This window comes from Urocitellus parryii, chromosome 2 (assembly GCF_045843805.1).
Source record: "Urocitellus parryii isolate mUroPar1 chromosome 2, mUroPar1.hap1, whole genome shotgun sequence".
NCBI classification, from domain to species: Eukaryota; Metazoa; Chordata; class Mammalia; order Rodentia; family Sciuridae; genus Urocitellus; species Urocitellus parryii.
Window position 1 is genome coordinate 196,344,695 of NC_135532.1, and position 10,820 is coordinate 196,355,514.

At 35.4% G+C, this 10,820-nt stretch overlaps 1 pseudogene; it reads right to left on the reverse strand.

Moving 5' to 3' along the window:
- Positions 1-8,983: 8,983 nt before the first annotated feature.
- On the reverse strand, positions 8,984-10,247 carry LOC113194246 (charged multivesicular body protein 5 pseudogene; annotated as a pseudogene).
- Positions 10,248-10,820: the final 573 nt, after the last annotated feature.

A 10,820-nucleotide genomic window follows, 5' to 3' on the forward strand; every position in this document is an offset into this window, starting at 1 on the left:
ACACTTTTTTAAAATTTGGGTAAATTACAACAAAATAAGTTCTGATAGAAAGAAAAAAAGACTGGAAAACAAGAGCTTTACAATATACATATAGACATATTCAATTTTATATACATATAGACATATTCAATTCCTTCATTATGGTGTCTGATAACAGTCTAAAATTCAATGTGTTAAAATGGAACCCACTGTTTTCCCCTTTCTTACAAACCCAAACCCACATAAAATCTTGCACCATTCAGTAAGTATAAAGAATAATATATACCCAATCATACAGCCTGAAAATCTAGGTATACTCTAAGATTAGTGCCTTTCCATTGGTTTCCACACCTAATTCCTCAGCAAATTCTATTCAATCTTCAAGATCCTGCTTGAATTTGAGGTTTTGTCTTGATTTAGTCATCTCCTCAAAGCGAGCCCTACTCTGCATCTTCTCAGAAGCACAAGTGGTCTTTACAAACTGGATCACAGTATTTCTCTTCTTAAAGCTTTTTGATGTCTTTCTATTAGACCTAGAACGAAATCCAAACTCTGCAATGTGTGTTCTCTATACAATGTTCTGTTCAATTATCCTTTCTTTCAATCTTTTGATTTTTCCTTGTTCCTTAATGAAAACTTTAATTATTTTTCTGTTTTATTCTCCTGTTTTGTTTGTCTTCACTCGAGGATCTTATATATTTTAAGTATAAACTCTATTACCTTTACCCTTGTACCCCAGCATTTCCCATGGTGTACAGCAAAGAGTAAGCATCAATAAAGATCTGTTAAATGAATGAATAAATCTCCTAGCCATCTTAAAAGCAAACAAGGGGTCACTTATCTCAAAATAGAACCAAAAGTGTGTAGAAATTCTTTCCACGTTACTAGAAAAATAAAGCTGAGAACTGATATCAATAACATTCCCCCCCCCCAATCTATCCAAAGTTTCCTTACAACTGCTTCTTTAACAGTTAGAATGGACCACAGTTTTCCCTCTTTTCTTTAAACATCAGGAGAACATCATTAATGTTTAATATTTGAGTGCAGGCCAAGGTTTCTGTTTGTAAGTCTCAGGGGGAAAGAATTTTGATAATTGAATGATTTCCGGCAGGGAAGCACATTCCCAAATCCACATGCACTCATGTCTGTCCCCGTCTCCACTGCCAAGACGCTTATTTATTCTGTGTCTGGGGCTTTCCAGTTTAAATAAGTCCTTCTGCCTCATTACTGTGTCCACTTGTATTTGGTGTACCAATTATTTTCTCATTGATTCCATGCCATGGTGTGTTACTTGAGGAGTATATCTTGCAGCTCACATAAGTTCCAAGGTGTCTATGAGCACTGTAGCACAGAGTATTAAATAATTTTTCTTGTTGTGGACTCAAGCTTAAAATAAGATTTTAGGGTATTTATGATCAGCAGCTGAAAAGCTTCCGTCGTCAGCAAAATTCAAAGTAGCAAAAGCACACTGAGAATATTCCATTATTGCTTCTCCTTATTTTACGGCCTTAAAAATTGTTTATTTTGTGTTGTTTGAAAAGGGTTGAGTTAGTAAATATACTTGCCTAGATACTTTTTCAAGTGCAGCAATTGCCAAGCCCTATATTTCTTTGTTCCCAATACACTGACTTTTCCTTTCTTCTTAAATCTTTCAAGCCATCTGAAAAAGATGCAGTTAATAAGCTGCCATTGATGATTCTGGTTTGGGTTTCAGCAGTTGAATATTTTGCAGTGTGTGCACCTTGGAACAATTTAACTGATTGCACATAAGAAGAAAACGATGCCATCATTACAGTATTTTAAAAATATTATGTTTATGGTTGTTGCAAAACATAAACAGAAGCCTTAATGTTTTATCAAAGGTTTTATGCAATAATGAGACATGCAAGATCCACAGAGCATTAGAGGAAAGGAAGATGAAATGAACTGGGAGTTACCAAAAAGCAATGACCATGATAATAACACATTTATTTAGTACTTACTTTGCCAGACACTCTTCTGAGTGCATGATATGGACTAAGTAGTTTAATTCTCATAAAACTCTATGGATTCTAGTTATATAAGGGAGGTTGTTGTTATCCTTATTTTACACATGAAGAAATGAAGCACAAAGGACATAAGCAGTAGCCCAAAATCAAACCAATCGTAAGGGGTGAAGGCAGGCTTTGAATATAGACATGGTAGCTCCAGTGCTGCCCACTGCAGACCTAGAGAGTTGAAAAGTTACATATTAAACTGTTTTCTGATTAAGACGATGAAGAAGCTATTAGTAGAAATACATTCTGTTCCAAGACACCCAGTGGATGCCTGAAACTACCAATGGTATCCAAGCACTATAAATGAGCATTGTAGTACCACAACAGCACATCTGCTGACCCAGATGGCTGCTAAGCAACTAAAGAGCATATATACAGTGTAGAGAAGCAGATAAAGGGGTGATTTTTGTTCTAGATGGGAAGGAACAAGTGGGACAGAACAAGCACAGCTTAAAACTTGTAAATTTGAACTTTCCACTTAATATTTTCAGACTGCAATTTACTGCAGATAACTGAAACCTTGGAAGGAGAAACTGTGGATAAAGGGGGGACTACTGTGCTTTTGAGCAGATTTTCCAGCTGGAATGATGCATCAGGAGCACTACAAGTCTCTTCAGTATTCACCAGCAAAAAACAAATACTTGAGCTGGGGTTGTAGCTCAGTGGTAGAACTCTGAGTTCTATCCTCAGCACCATATAAAAATAAATAAATAAAATGAAAGTATTGTGTCAATCTACAACTAAAAAGATATTTTTTTAAAAAAACAAATACTTGCAATAACAACATTTATTTATATTGTTATTTGGACACAGAAGCAAGATTGTTCAGGTTTGGTCACTAGCTGTACAACTGATGAGCCACCTAATCTCAGTTTGCCTCTGTTTTCTCATCTGTAATTTGGGATAATTTCAAGCCTACCTCACAGGACGGTTTTGAAAGTTAAAAGCCTTGGTACACATAGAAGCACAGAAGATCCAACAGCCCATCATAAAGTTACGTTTAAGTTGCACTGTTACTCCTAAAGATTTTGTTCATCAGTTGGAAACTTTAAAGCATCAAAATCATTACTACATCTATATATACAAGTTAGCTTCAGCAACTTTAATCATCAGTTTTTAAAGAATGTAGTGCAAGACAGGCAACGGCCTGAAATCCCAGCAGCTTGGGAGGCTGAGGCAGGAAGATCGAGTGTTCAAAGACAGTCTCAGCAAAAATGAAGTGCTAAGCAACTCACTAAGAACCTGTCTCTAAATGAAATACAAAATAGGGCTGGGGATGTAGCTCAGTGGGTGAGTGCCCCTGAGTTCAATCCCTGGTACCCCCACCTCCAAAAAAAAAAGTATAGTACATATCCTTTAAATGTTGGGTACCAAAGAGAAAGTTTAACTAAATAGTTTATTTTCACCCATTGCTGGGCTTCACTTAACCTAGAACCAACTGAGTCAGAGATACAGCCAGACCCACTAACAGGAAAAACATGTAAGATGTGATTCCTAATGGGATTACAGTTCCTTGAGTCTGTCTGAATTCTACAGGGAACATATTACTTAGTAATAAAATTTAAGATTCTTTCATTATTGTTTCAGTCAATTTAGGATAAACCCTTCACGTTTAGTTTTGACTCTGTGTAGGTTACTTGTCATTAGGCATGATAAAGCACTTCCCCCAAGGTCTCCAGTGAAAGGAACTGGCAGTTTTCCTAATGACTCTTCCTTTGTCTCATGTACCTTCCATGTTGTACCTTTGCCTTTTCCTTTTGCATTTTTTTTTCTTGGCTGGAGTCATGACCTAATTTTTTATTTCATTTTTCTGTGTAATAACTTTTTCAAGGTTCATGCTCCCTCATTACTCCACCCCCATACAGGGAAAGACCTCAAAGCTGGCCAGCTGATTGCCTAACCATCTTGGAGTCCAGGTTAGCTGAGAGTCTCCAACACTCAGGTGAATGAATGTATAATGGGAAATCAGGAAGGACACAAATGTCTGGCTTTGCAGTTTTTAGCTACATTCACGTAATCCTAGCATAATTTTAAAGGATCCCTTACAAATTCTATATGAAGTACAAATTCAAAAGAATATGTAGATGTCTCCCAGTAGTTTTCCATGTGAAAATATTTTGTTTGAAATTCAGTACTGAAGAGTATCTGGAGTTAATAAAAAGGAAAATTTATTCTGTCCAGATGAATGAATTTAAAACCAAATTTTCTTACTGAAGAATAACAGACTATATGATCTTTTGGAAGCAATACTAAATAGATCCAGGGGTTTTAAAAATATATATGTTATGACTAGATGAATTTTCTTGCATATTAAACATTTAAGCAGCAAACCAAAATTCAAACATTTTTTATCATATATGGTAGTTAATTTAAAATTCACTTGGATGGGTAGATTTCTTGATATTCCTTTATGCCTTTTACGATGTGTTGTAACCAGACTGTTAGAATTGTTAACATTCTGTTTCAGAATGCTCTTATGTCTTAAGAATATGAGAAAAAGAAAAAGAAAGTATACTTTAAAAAAGAGAAAACAGAAAATAGCCCATTTTCTTAAACACTTTCTATAATATGTAAGCATATATATTATGTGATTATTCAAATACAGAACTCAGTAATCATTTTTAACCCCAAGCTTTATACTGCTTACTTTCAGATATAAAGTCAGAGCATAGATATCAAACTGTATTCTTTGATCTAAGCATACCCTTCTCCATTCTGCTTTGACCACAGGTGTACAGCCCGTGGGTATAGCTATGTGATGCCAGCACAGAAAACATTTTTTATCAAAAACACATTTGAAAAATCTTTTTCACAAAATCTAAGCACAATAACTTTAGGGACAAACGAAGGATTTTGAGATAGAGTTCCTATGTGCTGAAAGTATTTCTAAAGACAATATTTGAAAGGCCATCCTGAGGGTGTATGTTTAAGTGTATGGCTTAAAGACGGGTTTTACTTGCAGAGGCATCCTTTCCTTTCAAGGACTGTCAAAGAGAAATTTTCTTTGGCACATTCTTTCACTTATTTTTTCATTACATAAAATTCATTAAGTGCCTGTGTGAGTGTATTTGGTTCCAACCATTGAGGAGCAGTCAGAGGGAAAGTGGGGAATAGTCAAATAACCTATACAAGTTCTTTTACAGAGTATGGCCATTGCTGTAATAGGGAAATAAACCAAGAAGAAAATATAGAGCAAGGGAACCACAGACAGTGGAGTCTCATAAACATGGGTTCAAATCATCTCTTGGACATATCTGGTCACAGAGGATTTTTAGGAGAACTAAAAGAAACAGTGAGTGATGGATGCCTGAGACATTGTGGACACTCATTGCATAGAAGCTATTATTCTCAGCATTTTGGGAAAACTGAAATGGGCAAACATTATTTTTTTTTCATTTTGAAAGGAAAACTTCTCACTTATTGACCAGATTTAGACAATCAGTAAAAATGAAAGTGTAGATCAAAAGAAAAATTACAGATAGTGAATGCAATACATGATGCAGTTTTTAGATTTGGATTGAGTTCAAAGCCCCCTTGATCCCAATAGTACCCCTAATGCACTTTATACAACCCTTTATCAGTGCCTGTCTTCTTATTCATAAAAATTTCTGTGTATGGTGGGAACCTTTCATGAACTGGTGTTTCCTCAGAGGAAACAACACACACTTTCCATTCATCCTTGTGCTCTCATTGTTAGCTTTATAGCAGGTTCCCAATTACATCTGTATTTGTTGAATTCTAAAAAGAAATGTGGTAATTTTTTTTTTTGTACTTGGAGATGAACCCAGAGCTACTTTACCATTGAGCTACATCCCCAATCCTTTGGTTTTTTGGTTTTAAATTTTTTATCTTAAGTAAGGTCTCACTAAGCTGATTAGAGCCTTGCTAAATTGCTAAGGCTGGCCTTGAACTTACAATCCTCCTGCCTCAGCTTCCCCAGCCGCTTACACTCGATTACAGGAGTGCACTAAAGAAGAAATGTGGTAAATTCTTAATCCTGCAGCCCTTTTAGAATTGTTATTTAGATACCTTTAGTGTTTTTACTTAAGGAAGATAACAATAAAAGTATCCTTAACTTTTAAAAAATATTTGTATTCATGAAAGTCTTGGGGTTTCTTTTAAACTTTTTACATTTTAAATTATGTTTAAATTTTTATATATTTAAGATAATTTTAAAATTAAATTTATCACTCATTTTCCTCTTAAATTAGTTGAGGGCATCATCACAAGAACATTTTTTTTCATCAAGGCTAAATTAATGTCATACTGAAGAAAGAAATATACATTTGAAACTACGTATTTAAAATAAAACAAAAAATAATTGAATAAGCACTAATGAATATCTTTTTAAAACATCAAGTTTAAAACTCAAAATTACTATCCTAACTTATTTACGTAACTAGAATAAAAATTCCCATGTTAGCAGGCAAGACCCTTAAACACTGAATTGTTAAGTGGAGAATGTGGGCACAACTACCTTAGCATGACTAAGATACAGTAAGTAATATTTTAAAATAAGAGTCACATTTATTTTTCTTTCATAGAACAATCACACTACATCTGCTGTGGCTTCATGAATCAGAGACACAGGCTCCTTTTATCTTGCTCCTCTGCCATTATCAACACAGAATTTTTACATCTTGTTCCAACTGGCTGCTCCAATGCTTGCCATCATGTTTACATTCCAGCCACAGAAAAGAGATACAAATGGGGGCAAGGAGGCCAGCCTTCCCTCAAGACTACCAACAAAGTTTGCACACCTTTCATCTCACATCCCAATGCCCCACTTTTCATTTTTCACCTAGCTGCAAGGGAATCTCGGAAAATTGTCTTTCATGAACAATAAAGGAAAGAAAAGCTAAAATTCAAAAGAGTCTCAAAAGAATGAAAGAAATCAGATATTAGAAGATAGCTGGGAATGCCTCCTGCATCAGTATGAGAGGAATTTTACATCGAATTTGCATCATTGATTTAATTCTTGCCTTTTAAACAACCTCAAATCATCATCGTATTAAATTTGCAGAGAAAGTATACATGAATCATATCATCCTAAATAAATACTAGCTATTATGTAATGTGAGTTTAATAATCCAATATTTGAGGCTAAACATTTATTAAAATTCTATCCTGCATTGTGAAATAGTAGTCCACATAGCTAACAGATAGTGAAATTTTTACTTACTCCTTTAATTTCACCACATCTTTTTGAAATAAGTTACTATCATTGCAAAAATAAGACAAAAACATAAAGGACCACGTATATGTTTTTTTCTATTTTAAATATAAGTGCTAAGAATACTTGCATTTTCTTAATATAGGAGGTGCTGAACATGTAAATGAGTAAATGGATGACTGACAACCCAAAGCTTACCTAGAGGGGTATGAATATTTAAATGGTTGTTTTTCCTTGGAATGAACCATTTTATTTCATGTTGTTTCTAGTGATCAAAACATTCCTGACACTTCTCGTGAAGCTGTCTGTGACATAGTCCTTTGAAATGTTTAATGATGATAAATACAGTCCTCAGAGGGTGATTTTGATTTCATTTTATGTTTGAAAACAATGAGGTCATTTACAGAAAAATCTGTTGGAAGATTAAACTTTGTAAGAAAATGAAGTGTCTTTAAAAATAATGAGAATGTTTCTCTAATTTGGCAGATAAACTGATTATTTTTGTAGAATTATAATATGTTTGGCTTAAACATAAAAATTAAATTTGTGTTTTTAAAATAATATTCTCCATACAAGTGGTAGCAATCCAAATATTTTCCAAGGCAAAAATATTCTTCAATATGTATTTTATATACTTAAAAGTTTGTATTTCTCTCTCAAGTTTTTCAAAAACAATTTTTATTTTAATTTCACGATCAGGAAAAACATAACATTAGTTGAATCAACTGCAAGGTCAAACAGGTTTAAATGTTTTAACATATTATCCTGATACACCACCATCTTATGTTTATGTTTATTAAGCATATTAATAATATTCATTTCCCCTTGAACAAAAAAAGAAGGAAACCCTGTCATTTGTAATGATATATGTGATGGATGTACCTGGAAGAAATCACGCTAAGTGAAACAAGCCAGGCACAGAAAGATAAATACTCCATTATCTCACTTACATGTAGAATCTAAAAACGCTGAATTCATAAAAGCAGAGAGTAGAATGAGGGTTGTCAGAGGATGAGAATGTAGGAACTAGGTAGAGGATGGAAGCGTAGGGACTGTGTAATCTTTTGTCAAAGACTTAACAAAATTTTAGTTAGGAGAAATAAACTCAGGTGATGTATCGTACAATTCGGTGACTGTGTAGTCAGCTTTTTCACTGCTGTGACTAAAAGACCTGACCAGAACAATTGTAGAGGAGGAAAAATTTAGTTGGGTGCTTACAGTTTCAGAGGTCTCAATCCATAGACAGCAGACGCCATTCTTCAGGAATCAAGTGAGGCAGAACATCATGGCAAAAGAGTTTGGTGGAGGGAAGTGGCTCACATGATGATTGGAAAGCAGACAGAAAGATCCCATTGGTCAGATACAAAATATATACCCCAATGGCACACCCCCAAAAAACTACCTTCTCCAGCACACCCTACCCACATTCAGTCACCACTCAGTTAATCCTATCAGGAGATCGATTCACTGATTGGGTTAAGGTTCTCACAACTTAATCATTTCTCTTCTAAACCTTCTTGCATTGTCTCCTACATGAGCTTTTGGGGACACCTCACACTGACTACAGCTGAGAATGTATTATATACCTAAAAATTGCTAATACAATGGATTTTAAATGTTCTTGCCACCCCCGAGAAAAAAATGTTTTTTGAGGTAATGGGTGTTAGTGGCTTGATTTTGCCACTCCAGAATGTAAACATATATTATGCTGTACGCCATAAAGATATGCTATTTTTGGGGTTTTTTTGTTTTTTTTTAAATATCAAGAAATATTCATTATTGATTACAAGTCAGGCTGTAACACTGAGGGAACGACAAAGTCAAAATATCCACTTGTGATACTGTAGCGACAATTCCATTCCAACACTGGACACATGATTTGCTCACAAGACACAACAAAACCTATCAAAAACAAGACCTATCAAAAGAGCCATTACTTTGAGCCACCTATATGCCACAATAGAAATGGTTTTGAATCATAATATGAACAGTCTCAATAATCTCATCTTCACTTCATCAATTTATCAGGTCATATTGAGACTGTAGAGTTACACTGTCACAAAATTTAAGATTTCATATCCTTGGTTTTATTTCAAATTGTTATTAATGAGTGAAAATGAGTCATACAAAAGCCAAAGATACTTTTAAGTTAATCTTTCATAAGAGAAAAAGAATCAAATTTTAGTATAAGAAAGCTTCCCCAAGCAATGAATTTCTTAACGGAAAAAAAATAAAAGAGCAGTGTAATTAACCTTTCCTTCAAAGAAGGGAAAGGAACTTAAATCTGTTATGGAAAATCTGGATATATTTCCTAGTCCCACAATATGTGTTTATTTTACATGTGTACTTGAATGATGAAAGTCTATGAAGCAGGTATCTGTGGCAATCCAAATTCATCCACCAGGACTCCATCCTTGTTTTTTGTGTCAGTGGGAACACCCTCTGGAATTGCAGGTGCAGATGCTGCTTCATCCAAGTAAGAACTATCTTCATCAGCCAGAAGCTCATCACCCAGTGCATCCAACTCTGCTTCCAGGTCATCTTCATCTAATTCTGGGGTGCCGTAGCTATGACTTAGTGCTTCTTGAATTTCATTTGCATCTTCCATCATATCCTCTAGCTGGTCTTGTAAATCCTCAATCTGGTCAATTTTCACTTCCTTGTATGCCTTCTTCATTTCCTTTACTCCCAGTTTCATAGCGTCAACCGTAGTTTTGGTATCCTTCAGTGACTGGATGGTGTAATTGGCTTGTTCCATGTTAAAGGACTGTTGGGCGAGGTTGTCCCGCTGTTGCTCATACATCCGCTTTTGCTTTAAAACCCGCAAGGCTTTCGGCTTGACCATATTCTTTGCCGGACCCTCTCTCATCTTTTTTATTTGATCCTTATACTTCACTAGCTCAGCATCCAATCGGGAAATCTTCTTGTCAATGGATTCTGCTCTGCTGTCCACCGTGCCAATGCAGTCGGTCAGGCTGGGCGGCGGAGCCTTGGGTTTCGCTTTCCCGAAGAATCGATTCATCTTGGGCGGCCGCGAAGAACCCAAACACTAGAAGAAAATCCAAGATATGCTATTTTTGTTTGTGAATGTAAAAGGAAGTGGAAGGAGAAGGGGCACCTTCTGTGGGCACATGCACTCATATTTTAACTACATGTTAGACCACATATAAAGTTCATTCTGGGTGCTCTACTAAACAATAATATTTAGACTTGAAATGTGAAAAGACCACAAGATGCAAATGAGACTGAAATCTATGTCGTTATACATGTTTCTGTACAGTAATTCAGAGTGCTCACAGCATCAAGGAGGCCTTCAAGGAGGCCCTGCCTCTCTCACTAGGTGTGATTCACTGAAGAATGACACATAGAGCCCATTCAAGGAATCGGGCAGTGAAGTCTAATGGAGAGCAAAATGAACCTTGTAGCTGTAGTGACCTACAGGTATTGGAAAGCTATGAAGATGAAGAAATTAGAAGCATATGTTTAAAACTAAAGGTGCTCAGTTAAGTTGGCTAAGGAGCAACAAAAACAGCACTAAGAAATAGCGCAAGGTTAGATTTCAACAAATAGTAACTGGGCTTTGATTATTTTTCACCCAAACATTCATGTTATAAACTATGCCCCTATTGTTT